Genomic DNA, 24848 nt, shown 5'->3' on the forward strand with positions numbered 1-24848 from the left:
TTTTAAATGAATAATGGATTCATTCATTCATTTTCTTGTCGGCTTAGTCCCTTTATTAATCTGGGGTCGCCACAGCGGAATGAACCGCCAACTTATCCAGCAAGTTTTTACACAGCGGATGCCCTTCCAGCTGCAACCCATCTCTGGGAAACATCCACACATACACTACGGACAATTTAGCCTACACAATTCACCTGTACCGCATGTCTTTGGACTGTGGGGGAAACCGGAGTACCCGGAGGAAACCCACGCGAACGCAGGGAGAACATGCAAACTCCACACAGAAACGCCAACTGAGCCGAGGATCAAACCAGCGACCCAGCAACCTTCTTGCTTTGAGGCGAACGTGCTACCCACTGCGCCACTGCGTTGCCGATAATGGATTCAGTTTAGTGTAAATTATACATTTGCTGTACAGTCCAGTTTAAGAACAACGAATGGAAAATGCTTTCATTGTGCCATGTGGCCATCTGTTTGTGTGTGATACAAACAAAAGTGGCAAAACACAACAAAACGACTAAAAATGTATCTAAAAACTTTAAAACCTTAACTAAAATTAATTCAAATTCTGAATAGGTCTTTCTACTAAAATATCTAAAAACATATCAAGAAAAGTATGCAGTTAACTAAAAATAAACCACCAATACTTCTTTATATATATTTTTAGAAATGATGTCAATTGACAAGCATATTTAATTTTATTTTAGCTTGAAATAATAAAAATAATACTATCAAAAATATATGCATTTAGTAACCAAATATTACCAAAATCACACAAAAAATAAGAATAAAATACAATGAATCTGCATTAAATAATTCATTCTACTAAGTGAGTATTTACACACATGAAAAAAGGGATTTTTAAAGTATTTATGTGGTTTAAAAACAAACAAAAAGTTTCAATTTTTAGTGCATTGCTGTCTCGTAAAAACACTTCACTCTTTCTTTATATCTGAAAGATTAATAATCAACCATATTCTCCATAATGCTAATGTGCTTCATTCCTTCGAGATCAGCGAATTAAAGCCAGATCAGTGTTAATTATTCATCTAAAATACAGAAATGACTGATCCATCATGCAGAAAGTCAAGCTGAAGACATCATAATTTGAAACGAGAACATAGAAAGCTAAATATACTGACACATCGGAGATAATGCATTTTACAGATGCGCTGATAATCTCTCGCAGGTCAGGGTTCATAATGGCATCTGTTTGAGACTGGATTATAAGAATCCAGACTACAGCGATTAAAGCATTAAATCCCAGAGGACATTTTGACGGACAATGATACTGTTAAAAAAAAGGAAAGAAGCTCTTTGATAAAGTCTAGTTTGTATCTTTGATAAGATAAATATATGCTTTTGTTCATGGATCCACTTTCTGAAATCATTGTGTCAAAATAATCAGAGAGGAATTGTAATTATTTCCCCATTGGGTTTTTTTTTTTTTTTGTAGGCAGTTACAGACAGATGGAATTATTTTTAGAATCATAATTCTAAGAAATCACTCAACAATTCTCAGGTTTTACTGGATTTACTGGATTAAACACTTTGGATCAACTTTACTCTAAGAAGTATGCTTTTAACTGAATATATTACAAAACTGTAATACATAAAGATCAATTAATTAAACAGATCATTTACTGTGTGTGTAACAAGTAATTTAAGCGTTTGAGTAGAATGATAATATTTGTTTCATACTTAGTGGGCACCTTGATGTCAAAAAAACACATCAAATCCATTACAGAACTGTCCTTTAATCGATTTTTGGTGCCAGTGTTAGATGTCTGTTTGATGTTGGTTTGAATTCAAGGCAGTCTACTTTGTAGAGATACAAAATGAAGTATAAATTTGTCATTTAGAATTGAAGTTTTCAAATGAATAAACCTTTTCCTTTATTATAATACTTTGTGTTGTTATTTTGGTGATCAAAATGGGCATCATTGTGTGAATGTCAACTAGACGTCAAGATTTTGAATCGATTACTATGTCTTTTATGTCATGCTAGATGTCAATTTGCTGTTGTTTTGACATCAAGGTGCCTGCTGGGTTCTATAGAGGTTTCATAGTATTTCTTCCATATTTAAAATACAAATATGGTCAATTAAAATAACAATTTGTCAGAACTGTAAATGTTTTCTTGTGTTGCAGGTCATATTGTAAGGACGTAAAAAAGGATGTATATAATGGGAAATGCTGTTTGGCATTGTTAACATTATACAGGGTAGCTACAAATGAATTCACATTTATCCTTCAAACCGCTGTAAACACTCACAATCTTCACCAGCGCATGTAATGTCTCTATGCGGCCGCATTCCCTGCATTCTACATTTGAAATAATGAAACTGAGCTTAAAAGAAGTATGTGAATATTTTGTATGACTTACACATGCTTGTAATCGAAATTTTATATATATATATATATATATATATATATATATATATATATATATATATATATATATATATATATATATATATATATATAAAAGATACTTGTCAAATTGTATTTTAGAGAGCAGGCATGACCAACCTCTTTACACTAGATGCCGAAATCGTTGTAAGAGACATGACGTTTCATGACGTGGAACCAACCTACGAATCACAACACATAATGTTAGCTGATCAATCATAGGCTGATGAGGGCAGCCCTTCAGAGGAACCAGTGAATATGACAGTTGTTTTCATGTTAGCTGAGTAGTAGAAAAGAATTAGGGTAAGATATGAAAAAAAATTGTAGTCTTTATTTATTTATTTATTTTACAAACGCAAGAGCACTCATTGTTTGTGTCATATAAACACAATCAAGCCTTAACAACATTTTGGACCACGCCTTTAACTATAAAAACATTATTTGTGTTGTCTAAAAAATTATCTGAAAACAGTTAATGAAGCAACATTTTACTTGAAATTAGGAAGATAAGTTATCAGAATTTTATAGATCATTTCAATTATTTTACGCAAACATGTAACTATAATTCGTAAATCCAGAGAAAGTGAGAATTTTCAGGTGGTCTCTAACTGTTTTTTTTTTTTTTTTTAGTACTGATGATTAATTTATGTTTCAAGAGTTCAGAAACATTAAGATGATTCTGTGTATGAATGCCAAGAGTATGATACATCATTTGCTTTAATTAGCTGGATTTGAAGAATAAAGGTTAATGATTGACTGAGACTGAACTTTTAATGTATCAATTTGCATATAAGACCAAAACATTTACAAACACTAGAGAAGCAAAATACTTTTTTAAAAATACATTATTTACATTTTTGTCCAGGATTTACAGGTCTGAACCTTTTGAACACATCTGAAGCAATCCATAAAGATTTGTGATGGTTTTCTGTCACATTAGTCAATTTTGTGACATTTTCTAACAGAATCAAATTAATATTTATTATATTTAAGAAAATCTCAGAACATTCTGCTACTCATTTATATAAACATATTTTGCCATTATATGTAATGTATTATTATTATTATTATTATTATTATTATTGCTATCATCAAGCATTTGGCTGCTTTTTTACATTCTTTCTGTAAATAAATACATACTTTTTGATCAATACAATATAAAAATATGAAGAAGATATAATAAATAACACTATATTAAACAGTAATAAATAACAAAAAATAGATAATGTATATATTTTTTAAATGATTACTTAAAAAGGCATAACATTTTGGCGCAATAGCTTAGTGGTTTGCATACCTACATATGGTGCGGCAGCACTTAAGGGCATCCCGAGTTCGAATCCCGGCTCAGGGACATTTCCCGACTCTACCCCCTCTCTCTCTCTCCAGCTTCCTGTCCGATTACTGTCCTATCTAATAAAGGCAAAAAAGACAAGAATAAATCTTTAAAAAAATAAAAGTCATAACAATTAAAATAACTTTTAGCCATCAAATAACTTTAGCCATCAAATCAAGTACAAGTGAATACAAGTAAACAGTTCATTACTGCAACCTATTTAGCTTTAGGGTGGTTTTCTGTGGTTTCAAAAAAAAAGCTTAGATTTTATAATTTTTTTATGATTAATGGCTTGAGTTAAGATTTAATTTCACACTTGGTTTTTTGACGAACAATTTTTGAGACTCTTGGGCCCTTTTGCTTCTGAGAACAATCGGAAATATCTTTTTGCACTGATTTTAATTTAATTTCCAAAACAACAGTCATATGTTTTGGTCCCTAACTAAAACCCTGTGAAACTCCAGTGAAAGATATATAAGATATATATAAAAAAAATCCTAATGTTTGAACAAAATGTTCAAAGTAAACTCTCAAACATGAATAATTCCACTAAATAAAAGCCATAGAGAATCTAAAAAATATCCCCTTTCCATAATTCCCCTTCTCCACCATCTCCTCATTGGGAATTCATATTGGTCTTCTTTCTCTAGAGAGCCATTTCCTGTCTCATGTTTTTTTTTTTTTACCTCCCAGCATGCCGTGCTCTGATCGCGCTGTTAGACTTACAGATTAGTGCCTTTTAATTTACTCTCCCGCCGGCTCCTCAAGTCTGCTATCCACGGTCAAGGTTTCGCTTTCCACCTGCGGTTCACAGCGTCTGGATTTCATTTGGTTAACCTCACTTTAATAAAGCGCCTAATAATAGGCTGGATGGGTGTCATCTGCTTGCATGAGAATGAGATGAGGAACGTACTGAGAAAACCATTTATAAATTTGCTAAAATTAAAGCTACTACACTATAAAAAATAATAATAATAAAAAAAAACCTGTTAATTAGCAGCTTCCGTATATCTATGGATGTGAATTGCATTATAGGATGTTGATCGATTTTTAGATGTTGATAATTCAACTCTACAGTTTAAAAAGTTACTTTTATTGATATTTTAGTATTTTAAAAAATATATATTATATAAAAGAAACAACAAATAGAGAAATGAGTTTGTAAAATAACTAAAACGTATACAGGCAGTATTTCACAAAGATTTAGTAGCGTAATATACGGAACCAACTTAGACAAGATATCACAGCAAACTATTAAAAACGTCTCTTTATTGAACTTTGAGGGTTAAACGTTGTTGGAAGAAAATCAAGGTCCCATAATGCAATTCAATAAAATAATATAGTAAATAAAAAAATAAAAAAGTGAATCACAAAATACGTTTTAAAAAAATGCTAATTTACAAATATTTTTTTACAAGCATGTCATTTGGTTTTTCAAAAAATGTCTTATTTGTGGTTTGTAACGTTGCTTTCTTTCAGTGAAAAAGGACATGATAAAGATATTAAAGTCCATGTGAAATCCAAACATATGATGTTTAGTTTAGTTATTGTTAATTATTTAAAAAAAAAAAAAAACACACACACAAATTGTTTCTGTAATCTTCAATCAAATTTCGACCATTTACTTTCATTTCTGGACTGGCGGTCCTTCTAAGCAGATATCAGTTGATGATATCACAAAAAAAAAAAAAAAAAACACCCTACACTGAAAAAAATATTCAAAGATGATTACTTGGAATTACTCAAATTGTTTTAAGGTAAGTGGTAGCAAAAAAATGAAAATAAAATAAATATTTGGGCTGAATTTAAACAAACAAATTAAGTTGAACATCACTAAATGTAATTATTTGTTTAACTGAGTGATCTGTTAAGTTTGTATTCAGCGACCATATCTAATGTATTGAGGTCCTAGGCCATTTCTGGATTTATAGACAACAAATGAGGAGTCGATTACAGTAATCCGCCCTGCTAGTGATAAAAGCATGAACAAATTTCTTTAAGTCCTCACTGAAAAGAAAGTATCTAATTCTTGCAATGTTTTTGAGATGACACAGATGATGCTGATTTATTTACTGCTTTTACATGAAATTCAGATCTGACTCCAGAATCACACCAAGATTTTTGACCTTAATATAAAATTAAATATATCAAAACTAAACAGAAATGGGTTCAGAAAATTAAAGCTAAACTAAACTTAAATGAACCCGAAATTAACAGCAAATAAAAAAAGAAAATACCATTGGAATAAAAATGTATTTTAAAACTATGATAACCTCCAGGCAGGATTAGACTGCATTTGATTTCAATATCAATACACCGAATGATTTCAGCTATTTATTTCAAATAATTCAACAACTCCTTGTCAGTAATTCCTTAATACACATTATATTACATCCAGCTGTATTCACACAAAACATTCATTTTTTTCTCCCCTGCTATTTTGTAAAAATGCAGCTTATTTCTCAAAAAGCTATCTATAACCGTTTTGAAAGCGGCTGATCTATTGTCGAGCGACTGAAAAAAAGTGCTGCTGCGACTTTAGTAACTCCTCACCGCTAGTCTAGATGAGAAACATGCTAAAAAAGAGAGAACGCGAGTCTTTCTGTGAAAAGGACACAGTGTTCATCTCTAGGAGCAAAGCTTTGGGAAGAAAGGCTGAGTGAGAGGAAAAAAAGATAAAAGACGGGAATAGAAAGAAAGGAGAGAAACAGACAAAAAAAGGCACCTTCAGTTCCAGCAAAGGTGAAGCCACATCTAGACAAAAGAGTAGAGCAAGAACAACCATTAATAAATAACGACATTATTTATTAATTGCATATCGTGGATGATGTTTCTCCTTTTTATGTTCTTCATTTTTTTTTAACCTTAATTCAGCCTTTCTTCCTTATACGTGTGGGGTTTTGAGCTCTCTTGCGTTCTTGGTTTTCAGACTCATTAAAAATTAAGTGGTTCAATACACATGTCCAGGTTTTCATTATCGTTGAACTTGATGAAGGTTCATGCATTGATTTTAATACAACGGCTCCAGTATATCTTGTATCCAAAAAGTGACTACTTACAACAATGAAAACAAATAGCCACTGGAAGTCACCCGAGACTCTGAAACACTTAGAACTGATAAAGGTCTTGTCTTGATGAATTATCCCTGCAGGCACAGGACGTCAACATCATGTCATATTGACGTTGTACCCCAAAGTCATGGGAACGTTGGATTTTGTTTGGAAATGAAAATCGGATTGACGTATATATCAACATATCAACATCTAATCATGTTAGACCTTGATGTTGTGTGGACATCAGATATTGGATTCTAATCACTTTCCAAAACAAACTAAAATCAACCAATTATTATTTTGATGTCGATTCAATTTGATATTGATATCAATTTGATTAGCAATAGTTTGATGCCGGTATTAGATGTAAAAATAACGTCCTTAGACGTTGAATTTTGGTCACCTGACGTCATGACCTAAATCAAACCTAATATTAATGTCTAATGATGTTGTGTACCTGCTGGGATGATTACTACAGACTACCCCAATAATGAACCTCGGCAGTGTATTAAAGAGTCACTAACCTGAATTTGAAAAACAAATCCTATTCACGTCTTACATTCAGAAAGTATGATTGTCATCAATCATTTTTTTCTGAAAATAACTTCTCCATTCTGGCTTTTTGTTTTTGCCATTTGTGGTTTTAACTACTAGCCTTTCTAATATCCTGTGGCCAGTTCAATCCTGGGTTAGATGTCATTATATATATTTTTTGAAATAGCAAAACTACCTTCAGAAAATGTGAAGATGCTTTCAAGGGTGAACTCCAAGTATAGTTCCATTCTGGTATGGTTTCCACTTTCCCCTAGTGAAGACCTGTGGAATAAAATCATGTTGTGTTTAGAGTTCTTTAGTTAAATACAAACATTCTCATGTTTGCATTTCAAGCATCTCAAACACGATCATGAGTGATCTCTCGAACATTTTTTTTGTTGCAGGTAACAAGCTCAGCACTCACATTAAATATTATAGTGAGTTGTAATGTGTTGTCATCTTAGTGTATAAATACATTGGATACATTTATCCTACATTTATCTGCATTTTCAAAATGTATGTGCCCCATTTAGCATTTTATGCTAGATTTCAAAATGCGCTTAAAGGAGGAAACATAGATAAATGTCCAAGATGTTATTAGCTGTTTCATTTAAATATATTAATTAAATTTGTGCGATTAACTGGAATATTGCATCAAAGACGTGCAAGTAAAGCAGTATTTGCATTCAATGATTCTGAGAGAACAAAATTATCACTTCTTGATTAACTGGCACCAAATATTTAAAATAAAAACGGAATTTGCTGTGGTAAGAGAAACTGCGTGAATCTTTTCTTCATTTAATACATGACTTGCGCCTTAGAAGAAGATTGTCACGTTTAGCGTGATCAAAACAATAACAAAAACAGAAACAAAAGGTTGCGGATCCAAGTGCAGATTTTAATGATAAAATCAGTGACAAAACCAAAAATCCAAAAGAGCAAAGTAACAAATAAACAACAAAACAAGAAACTAAGGCAGATAAATACGAACTACACATTAGCAGGACACAGGAACAAGATCAGAAACAATAACTCGATATACAAGACTTACTGGGCAACTTGACAAGGAAGACAAACGACGCGATGACAAACAACGGTGGAATGATGGAATATATAGTCCAGATAATCAACGGTAACAGAACAGATGTGATGACAGATCAGTGTATGTGTTCCAGTGTATGCGCATGGTATGTATGGAATTGTAGTCTTTCTGGGACGCTGTAGTGCCTTCTGAGTCCTGATGCACTACAGCGCTCTCAGGTGGTCACTGAGAGATGTGACAATGATGCCGACATGCAACGAACACGTAGTAGCATTTAAACGCATGAGAAGTGGAGCACAGATGCTCTGGACAGTTCTGGAGGTAATTAATAAAATAAATAATAATAATAATAAAATTAATAAAAAACACTAATATTAAAACGGTTTAGGCGTTTTAGAATGGCCAAAACAATATTTTAGATGTTTTACAATGTGGTTTGTCCATTTACACTCATTTTTATCATCACTTGATCTCATATAACAAAATCACATGACCTTTTAAATCCGCATATTGGAATTTGTGAAGTAAAAGTGTTTCCATCGTAGTTTACGCACATTTTTATTATCGAATAAAAAGTTTATCCTACTCATCTTCCCACGCATTTTCAAAATGTATGCGCATCTTGGCATTTCAATCAACCATTTTTTTATGCGCATATCCAAAATGCTAGCTAATCACATGCTGGCGACCTAGAAATTTAACTTCAGCACCAGTTCTTCTAAGACCTGATATCATGTCACTCATTACAATTAGTTCCAATCAATAGCGACACGACAAATTAACACAAATTTCTACTCAAGTTATTTGAACTTTCACGAGAGATGCAGTTGGGACAAATAAGTTGCGCATTCCGCGTTGTTCATGCTGCCTGGCAAAATAGCCTCTGTCGGTGCATAAGTGTTGACTTTCTATGTGACCTGCTCACACAAATTTTGCATTCAAGTCACTTTATTTATAAACTAATTTTAAGAGGATCACATGATTATGATTGACCACAGCCGGTCCAGCATTAGCTAATCATGATCCTCTTTATTCTCTATTTTCACCTGGGGATACTCATCCCGAGGTCTTCAGATTATGCGGAGTCACTGATTGGATCCAAGACCAGCGACGATATGATCCCAGGGTTTCCATATCCGGGACCAGGCCATATCCTGAGCTGCTGCTGCGCTGATGGTCGTGGGGAGTGGAGAACATGAGTCTGATTCCAGCGACGCTCCAGGGACAGACGAGTCTTCGCTGAGGCCATCTTCCAGCCTCCACCGCGGTGACTGAAGCTCTGTACAAGACTTTGGCCAGCGGAGAAATTAAAATGGTCGTGCCCAACTGAGTTTGGTTCTCTCAAGGTTTTTTTTTCTTCACTCTCATCAGGTGAAGTTTTTTTTTTTTTTTCCTCTCCGCTGTCGCCACTGGCTTGCATGGTTCAGGATTGGTAGAGCTACGCATTGATGAATTTGCTCTTCAGTGTTTGAACTCTCAGTAATGATTAAATCACACTGAACTGAGCTAAACTGAACTGAACTGAACTTAAACACTAAAAACTGAACTACACTGTTCCAGTTACTATGACCATTTATGTGAAGCTGCTTTGACACAATCTACATTGTAAAAGCACTATACAAATAAAGCTGAATTGAATTGAATCCTCCAATCATATGATTCCTAAGTCACTATTAATAACCACAGTCTTTATTTCACTACTATATTCATTTGGAAGAAACCCCCCTTCTCCTCCCCCTTTTCACCTTAAATTAGGTAGCATGATGTCCCAGTGGTTAGCACTATTGCCCCACACCAAGAATACAGCTGGCTCTGGTCCTCCCCGGACTGGTTGGCATTTATGTGTGGAGTTTGCATGTTCTCCCCGTGTCCACATGGGTTTCGCCCTGGTTCCCCGGACATGCATCATACGTAAACTGACTAAGCCAAATGGGCATCATAGTCTAGCTCCCAGCATCAGTATATTTTAGTCTCAAAGGAGTTCACCTTAGCCACATCAGCTGGAGAGTTTTTGAGATCTACCTAAGCTCAATCTCCCCTCTCGCCCTGTGAATGGGAGAGAGCCCTGGGCTCGAGGTTTCCTCGAGGTCTTTCCCAGGACAGCATGCCATACAAGCTTATTGTAAATATCAGCTAAGTGTGAAATCTTAAATATTCCTTCGTCCTCAGCAGTCGTAGCTGGATATACAAGCTTCTGATTCAAGCTACGGATTGGGGCCTTCATCAAAGAAATCTTATACTTTGTCAAATAAATTTATTTCAATATCATATTTAACTCCCTGGTCTTAAAAGTAGAAATAAAACTCTTCGACTCCTTCATAATATTGGGATTAGTATTTGCTGTTGTTATTTCCCTACATGTTCGAATTAGTGGGCGGAGCCAGCAGTTGTTGATCTTCTTCTGCAGAGGCGGAGTTTAGCCACACTTTTAATTAATTTAAGCATCACATTAACCTGTCATTCTTTACAAATTAGCTTCAATGTAAGCTGTTTTAGACCAAATTCACCTTTTTGAACTTTGACCTTTTAGTTTATGACGTCTTTAAATTCCAGCCACTAATTGACAACATCCGATAAACAACCTACACTTTTTCAAGCCAACTGTAGCAGGAGCTGGAAGAGTTGTGGACCTCTGAAAGCTGATAGACTCTCCTCCTTCATCTGTATCGTCCAGCAGCAGATGGGTATTGACAGCTGGCTGACGTCCAGTCACAGAGAGCAGTGTGTGTTCCCTCTCCTGGAGCTTTTCTCTCAGTCTCTGTGGGTTCTTTACATCCGTGCGGAAGTGTATTGGACTTTAATTACGGCTTCTGTTTGCTCTGGATTAGCGGTAGGCCTACAATCTCGGTTGGGAGAGCAACTGCACAACAACCAAAACAACAACGCCAATGCTTTTAGCTGTTGGTTTACGGCTTTAGAAGGAAAAATTGAGAGTGGTGTTCAAGGGTGAAAACTCATAGCTGCAAAAGCAAGATGGTGCCCTGACGTTTATGAGATGTTCTGGGTGTCTTGTAAAATTTTAGAAAGCGGTTGCTAGTGAATTTTTATTGAATTTTTAAAACATGAAGCCTTAGAATAGTACTGACTTGAAGGTGTAGTCCAGAGTGTGTTTTTAAAGCTTGGTTGTGTTTATAAGATGGAAAGCAATGCTTCATTTGTTAAAAAAATCACGTTAATTTTTCATATATCTTACTTTGATTATATAATGCTACATGAAAACAAACATCATATTTCTTATATACAGTTAGTGAGAGTGAACACCCTGTGAGATCGAGCGCTACAACACGGAGGGCTCAATTTTGACGGTCCATGCGCAGAGTGCAAAACGCAGGGCTTTCAGGGCGTGTCAGAACGCGTTTTTGCTAATTTAAGGACGGGAAATCTGCCTTGCGCCAAGGCGCATGGTCTAAAAGGGTTGAGTTTATTTTCTTAATGAGTTATAGGTGTGTTTTGAGAATAAACCAATTAGAGTCTCATCTCCCATTCCCTTTAAGAGTCAGCTGCATCGCGCCATAAGCGCGTTCGCTATTTACAGGACACAAAGTAAGTCTAAGTGGAAAAAATGAGCATTTCATAAGCAAACAGTTAACAGTTTTTTAACAGAAAACTGTTAAACAGAGCATATGCTGCGTGAGAATGAGAGATAAATGATCTACTTTCACTTTCGCTCTTGGATAGGGAAACCTTTACGCACAGACATCAATTAGCCTATAAATAATTAATTTCATTTGTTAACAAATCATTTGTTCAGATTTGTTTCAAAACTATTTCTAAATTCAGTTTTAATTTCCAGCAAACAAATAAATGAACAATAATGACCAAGTCTGGTCAAAATACTGAGTTATTTCCAAATACACCGGCCATGCCCCATATGGTCTTAAACCTGACAGGTGGGCAAATCTAAGCTTGTTTTAATAAAACAAATATAAATATGGATATATTAAATAATACTGCTAATAATAATAACATTATACAAAAGCAAATTGTTATGAATGAACTGAAAAAGCCTCCCGAGATGAAGAAGACATAAAAGCAGTGGTTTTTCATATTTATATAGGCTAGAAAATAATATGTTTTGTAATATTTTAATCCTTTATATTTATATCCTATATCAATTCTTATTATATCCTGTATATATCCTTAATATTTAAATTTTTTCATATGTAAAGATATTTGCCTATTGCTCTCTTGTGCGTATTAAGCAGTGTGTAAGCGAGGCGCAACTCTGCGCCGGAGTTTAGACCGGGTTAGTTTTGGTCTAATGAAAAATCTATTCTAGTTTCTCAAAATAGCAAAGCGCCAGCAGTCCGCCTCAGAACGCCTTCCTTTTTAGACCAGAACGCCTATGGGCGCACAAATGCGCACTAATGCATTTGCTATTTAAACAGCGTAGCGCAACGCCACAAAACGACTCTTGCGCCAAGCTGAAACTAGCAAAAGACTATTGCGCCGCTTCTTGCGCCACACTGCGCCGGGTGTATGATAGGGCCCGGAGACTCACATTAACCAGCTCTGTCTTCTTTGTCTACCAGCGTGACAACGTCATTATTTTGCCAAGTATGATGCCACCCTAACATCTAAGCCTAAACTTAACATAAACTGTAAACACATCTCTAATTCTGATTGGCTAATTGGAATGTTGTTCCAGGATCAACACAAATGTTAATAAAGGAGCAACAGTAATAATATTTTTCCATTAAAGCGTGCATATTTTATTTTATTATAACGTATAACCATTGTTAAAAAAGAAGCTTGTTAGTTTTTCATATCAATAAAAACAATTATTTTTTTTTCATATGCACAAATATAATAAAAGGTGAATATTTTATACTTTAATGACAGCTTTGAATCTCTTCATATCTTTAAATAAAAAAGTTATGATTATTATTAAACAGAATCATTATTTTTTCCCCTCGCCAGCTCCTTGCTACACAATACTGTGACACTTTAGTTTAGGTCACAATTCAGGCTTATTATTGTGATTAATTATTCATTAGTAGTTATAAAGTATGATCTTACTCTGCATCCCTAGTCCTTTACAAAACCTAAACCCAACTACTATCTCATGAATTAATAAACAGCATTAATAATTAATAAACAGCTAATTATTAGTTTAGTAAGCTAGTATGGTTTGTTAATATCGTTAATTGTGACCTAAAGTGTTACCCACAATACCAAAACTTAATTTAAATTTATACTTAATACCAACCTACAATCTTTCGACATTTCAACCCCTAGAGCTCCACCCCTGTGAAACCCAAAGTCCCCGAGTTTACTGTAGGGAAATCAGGCCTGCGCTGAAAATGGCAAGGAACCAAAGAGGAACCGTCCTATCCGTCACGGATCATTGGCTTCTACGGAGCGATCCGTGTGGGGGTTTGAAATCATCAGCACACTAATAGACTGAACTTACCCAATGGGGCTTATGGCAGGCCTTCAGAAACGACGCTCATAAGGCATGTTCGGGAAGAAGAAGAAAAAAACAAAACATGTGGATGCTCATATCGCTTGTCTCTGATGGCGTGTGACTGTTTTAAAAGTTCACCTCAGGTTGTGTGGAAGAATCGCTCCAGCCTGGAAAATAGCTGGCTAGGTGAGGGAACATCTGTTTCCGATGGATCCAGTCCCACCTCGCTGGGAAGCCAGATGGAAAGAAAAGGAGATAAAAAGAGAGAGAGAATGAGTCGAGAGAGAGAGAAAGAAAAAAAAAGCATTCAGAAAGGTGACTAATTACGCCTCTGATGTCTGCATTCAGACTGTGAAAGTGAATTACACATCTAACAGGCTGTGACTCTAGAGAACCTGGGTTTGGCTTCTCTGATTGCTCAAGGTATTACAAATATTTCACAGATTTTTTATTTCCCCAGAAAGACGAGCCGGACGTGCTCGCCATAGATCTAAATTCACTTAATCTCGTTAAGCAAGATGCAATACAGTCGGGCTGACAAAGCACTTCAGCTTTAATGGAGATTCGCCTCAGCATTGGCTCGCGCTTCCCAGAAATCGACACTCATTATCTGGATCTGGTTATTGGTGCGGCGGCCCGACGTTTCAACATCGAGGCTTTGTGGGGTAAATTTACGGAACGCTCCGCCCCGTTCCCGAAGAAGCTAACCCTGCTAACCCTGCTAACCCTGTGCATATGCTGAAATTTATTAACTTTTATGGCCAGCGATAATTTCCATTAAAAAGCCATTATGAAGCGCTTCAGTAAATGTCTGAGATTTGTGACATAATGGAGGAATTAACCAAAGGTTCGGTCATATTGAGAAGCCTTTGTGCAGTTAGCTTCATTTCCAAACGAATCAAAGAGCATGTCTGGGTTTGATGAGGCTGAATGGCTCATTTCTCTCTTTACTCTTACAGAAAAAAACTACAAGAGCTTCAGATGGTAAAATTACATATGAAATACACATGGAACACAAAGGAAACAGGGGTTTGAACCAATTACATGTGGGGAAAAAAAGTAATCGAATGTCGTTGACACTCAGATAAGCTCTGTTAACAGAGAGTTATGTTCGGCTCTTGCCACTTGAAATGTGCTTTATCACCTAAAAAAGAAAAAGCATGGAAGGTAGTAAAAAATAGAGAAGTATCTCGAAGAGAACAAATGAAAAATTATTTAAAATGCTCACCTTAACAGATTACAGATTCCTTGGGAGGTTCAAGAGAAAGAGGTTTAGCTAGTTTTACCCATACCTGTCAATATTGGGATGTGAAAATAAGGAATATACACACCCTAATAAGAGATATCCCCCTTGAAAAAGGAGCTTCTGAAGCTGTTTCATTGTAAATAAACAGTTAAACAGTCAAATAAATTGGCGAGCAGTTTGGCTTATTAAAATGAATAGCTATTATAAAGAAATAGAGTCAAGTTATCAAATCTCACTAACCTTTTCTTCACCGTATAACTAACACATACTGATTAAAGAGCAGCGAATGAATCTCATTTAGATTTATCGTTTGATTACATGAAAAGACAGAGGTGTCACTTTAAAAATGCACTCATCTAACGTTATAATAAAAGCATTCGACTGCTTTCCTAACTTTTTATGCTCATTTAAGACAAAATTAGTTGTGTTTGAAAAAAAACAAACAAACACCAAAATCGACACCTTTAGACCTTTAGTTATTATTATTAATTATGTGTACATGTCTGTTCAAACATGCACCCAAATCCCAGACTTTCGCTCCGCTTCAAATCGCGTGTACAGAATTAGTTTGGAAAACAGCATCTATTTATAACTATGAAATGCATCAGCTGACAGTCACGCACTGCAATATGACTGTTTTGAGGACTACATAGGAGGGGCGGCAGCAGCTTTAATGGAAAAGAAGGAAATCGCTTTTTGTTTTTATATGTCCATTTAAAAAACGTTTTTATATGTATTTCAATGTGTTATCATGCCTAAATAAAACACAGAAAGCACAGAACAGACTAACACTTAGGAGCAAGGGGCGTCTCCTGGTGGTTCAGCGGTATGGGTTGCGTATAGGAAGGATCGGCTCTTTAATGTTTATTGCCACCCTTCAGAGAAAGACTGAAAATACAGGATAAATACCTTTATGGGATGGTAGCGGGATAGAACTGTAAAATAAGGGAGAATCCCGGGAAAACGGGAAAGTTGACAGGTATGGTTTTATCACGACACACCACAGGCCTGATAATTTAAGCCTATTTTTCCCCACTTTTCTCCAAAGTTTGACAAATATCTTAATTATATTGTAAAATATCTGATATTTAGATTCTCAAATATGTCTAAGAACATGTATTTGGTATTTTAAACAACTTAAAATTGATCATATCATTTGATCTATAATGGGTGCCGACATGTTCGAGTAGAGATTAAAGCTGCTGGATTTACAACATGTTAATTCATCAAAAAACTCAAAATGAATAAAAAGAATGTTATTGTTCAATTATGAGAAGACAAGTGTAAATATTCTAGTAGCATAAATAGTCTGTGTCTGATATATATAAGAATTTTGGCCAATACTGATAATTCTTTTTAGCTGGATGTCGATAACCGACAGTCAGGGGCTCCTGTAAAAGAGTGTCGCGGACGAAAGAGAAGAGCAGAGTGGGGGTGTTGTAGACGACAGTAAAAAAAAAAAAAAAGGGGGGGGGGGGGGGGTTTGGTGGGCCCTTAATAGTATCTCTAGGATCCCCAAAACAGTGTGGGCCCTTAGAAATGTTATATTCCCAGTCCTAAAACTTTTTTATTTAACTATTTCTATGACTGATTACACAAATCAGATTGATTGTACTTACATTGCTTTACTTGGATTTTTTAAATGCGATCTCACTGCAGCTTAAAACTTTCCTATTTACTGCCTAATTGATATTATTTTTGTACGATTTCATTTGTACATTTAGCACAATTTGCACACCCCCAATGAGGGGTGGTGTTTTGCTGTTCGCATCAGACATGGATAAAGCATCAAGCACGAGTGATTGACATGTTAAGTCAATGCAAAGACGCGAATAGAAGCAACACGAATGACACCATTCATGCAAATGAAGCATGAAGCAAGTTGGGCGTTTTGTGCAATTCAATTGCTCGGCTCAGTCGGAATCACCACTTGAAGCTTCCATCATCCAGGTATAGTTTCTGGAGGACCTCTGAATGGATCCAGTGGACTTAAACATGGCTCCAAATGAGTCAACGCTGTTTTTCACTCTTCATAAAACACATAAACATAGCTATTCTCTCAATAAAAGAATATGTTAGCCATTTAGCAAGAAAGCTAGAGTCACCGTGCAGACAGAAGCCCTGCCTATGACGCAAATGAAGCGAGTATACTTAAAATGTTCACGCATCTATTTAGGCATAAATATCGTGATTTATTTGCCCATTCTGTGTCTGGTGTAAACATAACTTTTAGGGTGAGGACTGGGGAGACACCATTTATGAAAAAATCCTACATTTAATACGAATGAATTTGTTCAAATTAAACTTTTCTGACATTAAAAGAGTTTCTTTGTGAAATCCGGGCTGGATTACTTGACATATTTTATTACCACTTTCTAAACTATAGCGAATAAACTGTATTACTGAGAAATGATAAACTCTGAAAACATTTAACTAGGTTGACGGTATATTGTTCCAAACTGCTAAAACATCAGTAAAATCCCTTTGTTGAATACATAAAGATGTCATAGCAGAGATAAAGATATCCAAAGCAATTAAACCAATTTGAAAGTGTAAACAACATGCAAAATACTCATTAGAATAACAAGAATTGGCAAATGTTCATTAATTATTGTAATTAGTACTTTCAACCAAGAGGTTACGGCCATCATAGTCATCAAGTAAAGTGATAAAGACTATTAAAAATGATCTGAAACCAGCTTAAAATGTGAAAACTGGCAAGGTGGTTTGGCTAGGGCTAAAGTGTTATCTCTCTTCCTGCCATCATAATAAGAAAATATCACACCACTACAAGGTTTAATTCTTGTAGGAGCGTGTGGCATTTTCTTGTGCGCTTCTCAATATCCAGACAGTAACTGAGAGAGCCATGGGCCCTTGTCATTTTCTTTGACAGGTCGCATAATGGGCCTATTGACAAACTGCCTGAGCTCCCCCTGGGCGGACGACACATGAGCGCTGGTGAGACTGAGACTCTTTTAGGAAAAGAAGCCGCTGATAAACAGTGCTTCGACCTATTGAAGTCCAACATAGACATAAATGCCATGGTGACAGCAGCTGAGACCGGAGAAAAGAGAGAGAAAAAAAATGCTTTCAATTTAACAAGAGGGGAAATTAAAAAGTAGTAGAGTGTGAACGTGTTAGAGGAAGCTGGTATAAACAAGCCTTCGTTTCCCGCCCAGTTTTGACAGACCGTTACATCGCCGGAGGAAAGTAACTCTGACACCTGTAGTCTTGTGTGGAATGGTAATGCAGACCAGTATGCATTGCAGTGAATAGCAGGACATACTGAAAAACATGCCGTTCAGACTGAAATTTCACACAAACATTTGGTAACTTTTGGCAACTACACTAGGTTGGACCTGTACTGTAGCCCAACTTTTGACCAGTTACCAAGTATTCTGGTGATTTAGAAGCAACAAAGAGCACAGCAAAACACATTACAGTGTACAATGACATTTCAGCTGTGGTGGACATAAATTGAGTATTTTGACTTTTCAAAACATTTAATAATAAGTTCAAATAATATGGTAATAACAAGTTTCCATTTAACGAATTTCAGATTAAAATATCCTATCAGAGCAAGTCTCCAATTAAAAATGCATGATTCAGTCAGAACGATAAGCTAATTAATGATTCACAGATTAAAATGATCCTGACATAGTGAGTCTCAAGTAAACAATTCATCATTCAAAGGATCCAGTCAGAATGATTCTCTCGCTAATGATCCACTGGCTGTGTCCGAAATTGTATACTTCTATAGCAGGCATGTCCAAGTTCGGTCCTGGAGGGCCGGTGTCCTGCAAATTTTAGTTCCATCCCCAATCAGACACACCTGGGCTAGCTAATCAAGCTCTTACCAGGCTTTCTAGAAACATCTTTGCAAGTGTGTTGAGGCAAGTTGGAGCTAAAATCTGCAGGACACCGGCCCTCCAGGACCGAGTTTGGACACCCCTGTTCTATAGCATAAGCTAAAAACAGTATGTGAGCTGAGTATTATGTCTGAATTCATAGGATTCAAAAAAACAGTATGCGAGAAGTACACGAATGACCTCCTACTTTTGACAAGATTCTAATGTGCGCATCTGATGGGCACTATGCTATCCCATAATGCACCGCTGAAAAATGTATGAGTGGGAGTGAATCAGACGCAGGCAGGTCATGTGATGATGACAAAATGGTGGATGTAGTAGATCCGAGTTCCATTCATATTCTATAGAACTTACTTTTTGAACGGTAAAGTAATAAATTCAAATGTAGTTCCTACTGATCTGGTACTCCAGGCAATGATTCATGACTCAAATGATACAGTCAGAACAATTCTCTAGCTAATGATTAAAATGACCCTGTCAGAGCAAGAGACCACGTATCGATTCATGATTCAAATAATCCAGTCAGAATGATTATCTCACTAATGATTCATTTATTAAAATGATCCTGTCAGAGTGAGTCTCCAGTTATTGATTCATGATTCAAACTATTCAGTCAGAAAGATTCTCTCGCTAATGATTCACCAATTAAAACGATCCTGTCAGAGCAAGTCTTCAACTGACGATTCATGATTCAAATGATACAATTAGAACAATTCTCTTGCTAATGATTCACTGATTAAAATGATTATGTCAGAGCGAGCCTCCGGTTAAAATTTAGTGACTTAAATGATTCAGTTAGAATGATTCTCACTAATGATTCACCGATTAAAATGATCCTGTCAGAGCGAGTCTCCAGGTAACAATTTATGATTCAAATGATCCAGGCAGAGCGAGTCTTAACAACACATGATTCAAACGATTCAGTATGAACAAATCTCTAGCCAATGATTCACTGATTAAAGTTAACATGTCAGAGCAAGTTTCCAGTTAACAATTCATGATTCAAATGATAGAGCCAGAACAATTAACTGGCTAATTATTCACCGATTAAAATGATCCTGTCAGAGTGGCTCGTCAGTAAACGACTCATGATTCTAATTATCCAGACAGAAAATTTACATGTTAACGATTAGAATGATCTTGTTAAAGGGGGTCTCCAATAAATGATTCAATCAATCAAATTTTAAGAGAATCAATACTTTTCAGATTGAATCCTTAGCTGGATGTTTTCATTTATCTAAAGCTGTTACACACTGCATGGAAGGTAAATTTCAAAAACCCAACACTTAACACACTACAAATACTTGGGTAGAACTGAAATACACTATACTTTTATCAGAGAATAGTACGTAAAATTCTCAGTACTTTTACCCGAGCCCTTGATTTGTGTACTCCGACAGCCACTGCCTTCCACCTCCACCATCCAGAACTACAGACAAAAACCGCTCTCCTTCATCTTCCTGGCTCCCAGGAGTTGTACAGTTGTGCGAGGAGGACCGTGTCGTTCATTAGCTAAACAGGGTCAACGGTGTCTTTCCCTCCCACAAGCAGAAATCCACCAAAATCAGCTCCACCATCGCTTCCCCGCGCGGCGGCCCACACACAGCAGGTGTTTATGGGTAATTGCTGTGTTTGGCGCTTTAGATTGTTTGTGCTGATGGTGGCGGTTCCTTCCCAGGCATGGCTATAATTTTAGGATAAACACTTTGTTACTACGCATACATTTTAAACAGCGAAACAGCCCTGGTGGGTGTGAGAGCTCTCCAAGATGACTGTTTCACAACACTGTAGAGGTCTAATTCACTATCTGAGGGAGGGACTGTCAAACTAAAGGATGTTTCCTATCAAATATTGAGCAAAAGAGAGAATTAAATGGAAGAAAAGCTGTTAATGCATCATGTATCGAGTTGATGGATAAACATTAACAGTTATTAGTTGGATTAAAGTGCATCAGATGGGTTTTATCATACAATACAATAATCACAGAGGTTGTTTATCCTTGGTAAATGATTTTCATGGTGTATGATGCTCACTTGTTGACAAAAATTCAACTTGTTTAACATAACACAAAGTGTGTACTTTTATGTGAAGGAAAAGTATACACTTTTGAGTGTGTAAGAGAAGAGAATAGCACACTATACACTATGCACTCATGCACTATGTACTTATGCACTTACACACTCAACAGGATAGTATATGTATGTAGTGTTGTCCCAAATGGCACACTAATGTTTTTTTTACTAAGCGGAAATTCAAACCGTTTCCCTGATGACGTTTGACAGTCGCCAAATCAGTGAAATAAACAACCGAATTATCAGATAATACCTGCCGTGAGTATTGCCGCATTCACAATCGGGAAGCGCTATAATCACTCTCGTTGGAGAATTTTGCTTTTACCATGAATGAGTGCATCATCCGGGTAATTAAAGTAATTAATTAAAATTAGTTTTCAGTGTGAACACACTACTTACACTATTTATACTACAAAATGGCGTAGAATGGTGCACAAGTATGTGATTTGGCAGCTTACGAAAGCTTTGGGACATACTACTTCCACAGATCGTTATGTTGCTTAAGTACTTCCCCTGTCAATTATCTCGACCCTTCATCCACATTTATTTCATGTTTAACTACCGACCAGCAAAATAATCTGCCATGTGGAAGTCATTCATGCGGAGAAACCTCCTCAGGTCTTTGGGTAAATATGCATTCAGAAATTAACATCCAAACATATCTTGATATAAGTTCACATTGTTGTTGCAGATGAAATATAACACAGAAAATGTGGTTTAAATATGTTCCAGTTGGGTAGATATCTGCTTGTTAAGTGTGACGTCACGCGAAGCGGCTTCCGGGTCCAATCGCTGTATTCAACTTAATGGGGAGACTCATGAAATGGTAATAATAAACAATTACAAAGCGATTTAATACTTTCGAAAATCACGATCGCAATATATATTTCCATGGCTAATATCCAATGGCCAGAAAGTGATTCATTTTTTTTTATTGTTAAAATTTTGGTATTTGTTATGCAGCAAGCCCAGAGATTGTTGTGTACACTATGATTTTATGTAAACTTAACTTTAATGTGTGATAGGAATAAAACGTGATCATAAACGAATGATTTCTCCACTAAAATGAATGGCGGCTTGGACCCGGAAACAGTATTACATATGTCACCAACACGTCACCACTTAACAAGCGGATTAAGTCATTCAAACAACTTTAGCCTTTCTACTTGGTGGGTGGTCTCGTGTGTCCACTATGTTTATAGTTTGTTTACACTTTTTAGCCAAGTTTGGCGTTCTAATCAAATTTACATCCAACGTGTCAATTAATCTGCCCAGTTGATGGAATGAACTCCCAAACTGCATCAGAACGGCAGAGTCACTCTCTGTTTTCAAGAAACGACTAAAAACTCAACTATTTTTACTGGAAATAGTAATCCATCTGGGAACCTTTAGCATACTGTTTTTTTTTATTTTATGCTACTATGGTTTGGGACAAATTAAATCTATTTTCGAATACTATTTAGGATGGATAGTATGTGAATTGGGACGCAGCATATGACGGCAACACAATGTTACTCCATGTCGATCACACTTATGTGAAATCAAACTGTCCTCTTAAGAAGCAACACCGATTTACAATCAATTCCACATGCTGCTGTGCCAATGGAATAGATAACATGTGGAAAGTATTGGAAATTAGCAGGACACCCCCAATAAAGAAGTGGTCTGCAGGTGATGACCACAAACCCCTTCTCAGTTCCTATGCATTCTGGGTGATGTTTTGGTCTTTTTTGAATGCTTTTACTCCAGTGGTGACATGAGACGGAGTCTACAACTCACACAAGTGGCTCAGGTGGTGCAACTCATCCAGGATGCACATCAATGTGAGCTGTGGCTGGAAGGTTTGCTGTGTCTGTCAGCATAGTGTCCAGAGCATACCTGTTAACATTTGGGGGTCGGGAATGAGTGAGTAGAGGATGAGGGTGGAGAGGAGAGTGGTGGGGATGTCTAGGTGTCGGGGGTAAAGTGTCTAAAGAACACAGCTAAAGTAACTGTACTATGCATCAGTTTTTGGGGAAGCCATTGCGATCGGATACTATACCAAAGTTGGCAATCCAGGGGTGTTATAGACTGTATCAAAAAGCTGAGGACCGGGTGTGAAATTACAGGAGTTTTCTGAGAGAAAAAACAAAGCGGGAGGGTGGCGGGAGATGGGTCTGATATACAGGAGACACCTGGGAAAAACAGGAGTGTTGGCAGGTATAGTCCAGAGATTGAAAGCGCTTCCAGAAGCCAGGCCAGTACATTAGGAGATATGGAGGAGGCCAAATGAAGGCAACAACCCAACAGCAGGATGGCAACCTATACCTTTGTGCAAGGAGCGACTGGAGGAACACTGCCAGAGCCATGCAAAATGACCCCCAGAAGGCCACAAATGTGCATGTGTCTGCTCATATGGTCAGAAACTGACTCCATGAAGGTGGTATAAGTGCCTGACATCCACAGGTGGGAGTTGTGCCTACAGCCCAACACTGTGCAGGACATTTAGCATTTGCCAGAGAACACCAAACTGGCACACCATGCTCTTCACATATGAAAGCAGGTTTACACTGTGCACATGTGACAAGAGTCTGGAGACGCCATGGAGAATGTCTTCCTGCAACATCCTCCAGCAAGACCTGTTTGGCAGTGGTTCAATAATGGTGTAGGGTGGCATTTCTTTGGAGGGAAGTACAGCCCCCCATGTGCTCGCCATAGGTAGTCTATCTGCCATTAGATACTAAGATAAGATCATCAGACCCCTTGTAAGAACATATGCTGATGCAGTTAGCCTTGGATTCCTCCTCAAGGCTGGTTTATACTTCAGCGTGGAGTGATCAGTGTGACCCATGGCAAAATCCTTGCGTGTAGCCGTACTTATGCATTCTGTTTGTTTTACTCTGCAATAACACTTCTGAAACTAGCTGGCAGTAGGTATTTATGTTCCTCTGTGTTGAGTTTCTTTGAGGGTATTTTGTTTTTTGCTGAATGCTACAAGAAGCTAAAACTTGCTCATTCAGAAGCGGGAACTGACAGATGTGCAACAATTTTGATCGTAAGGTAAACAGAAACCAAAAGTTTCCATCTGGAGCTCCTTCTCGAGACTCCACACTTGTAAACACTCGCTCCATCAGGCTCGCAGCTCTCAGCAACGCCTACGCTTGTCACCATCACCAAGCCGACACAGAGCTTGAGCCACCCGTCATTGCGATGTGTAGTTACATTTTTTTATCTGCATGTCAGCTTCAGCCATGGCGAGGGCTATGCGACCGCACGTGTTGCTTGACGCAGAAGTATAAATCAGCCTTTATGCAAGACTATGCTAGAACTCGTGGCAGGAATGTGTCTTGTGATACAAAGGCATTGATGCTATGGACTGGCCCGCCCGTTCCCCAGACCAGCTGAGCACACCTGTGACATCATATGTTGCTCCATCCACCAACGCCACATTCCACCACAGATTGTCCAGGAATCGGTGGATGCTTTAGTCCAGGTCTGCACATCTTAATCAGAGTAGTCTTAGGGTGCTTTCACACCTGTGAATCGATTCAGTTGTTCCGAAACAGAGATTACAATTGTTACATTGTTGCTCTTTGCTCTTGGAGCGGTTCGCTTTCACACTGCAAAGTTTCTAATCTGACCAATAGAGCACGTGCGAGTAAACTCTCCTCACATTGGTCAGAGTGTCAGGGTTTATTTTGCAGCGTCCTGCTCAGCTGTCAGGAGAGGTGGTGGTTTGGTGGAGTTTGACAAGGTGCACGAGCGCGCGACGTGTCTGAGGAGAGATGCGGTGGGGAGGGGTGAGAAGGGTGCGCGACGATGCCTATTTGAGGACCGGGAGGGAGACGCGAGATTACCCGGAGATCATCACTCGTTTGCGGGCATCCAGAGACTCGTG

The 24848-nt window shown here is 37.1% G+C and overlaps 1 protein-coding gene across 3 annotated transcripts in view; it reads right to left on the reverse strand.

Annotated features, from left to right (window-relative positions):
- The window catches only part of cntnap5b (contactin associated protein family member 5b), a 172237-nt gene that overhangs the window by 134573 nt on the left and 12816 nt on the right, over window positions 1-24848 (reverse strand). Inside the window, exons 2-5 of one of the 3 annotated variants that reach the window (XM_087304087.1) lie at window positions 13923-14011; window positions 7532-7617; window positions 6474-6502; window positions 3710-3825 (exon numbers count right to left, since the gene is read on the reverse strand). The gene's annotated coding sequence lies outside the window, so the exon portion shown is untranslated. Of the gene's footprint in view, window positions 1-3709; window positions 3826-6473; window positions 6503-7531; window positions 7618-13922; window positions 14012-20270; window positions 20584-24848 lie in introns of all 3 variants that reach the window. The other 2 variants (XM_087304084.1, XM_087304085.1) reach the window with 2 other exon arrangements.

The sequence above is a fragment of the Danio rerio genome, chromosome 22, assembly GCF_052040795.2.
Source record: "Danio rerio strain M-AB ecotype USA chromosome 22, GRCz13ab, whole genome shotgun sequence".
Lineage (NCBI taxonomy): Eukaryota > Metazoa > Chordata > Actinopteri > Cypriniformes > Danionidae > Danio > Danio rerio.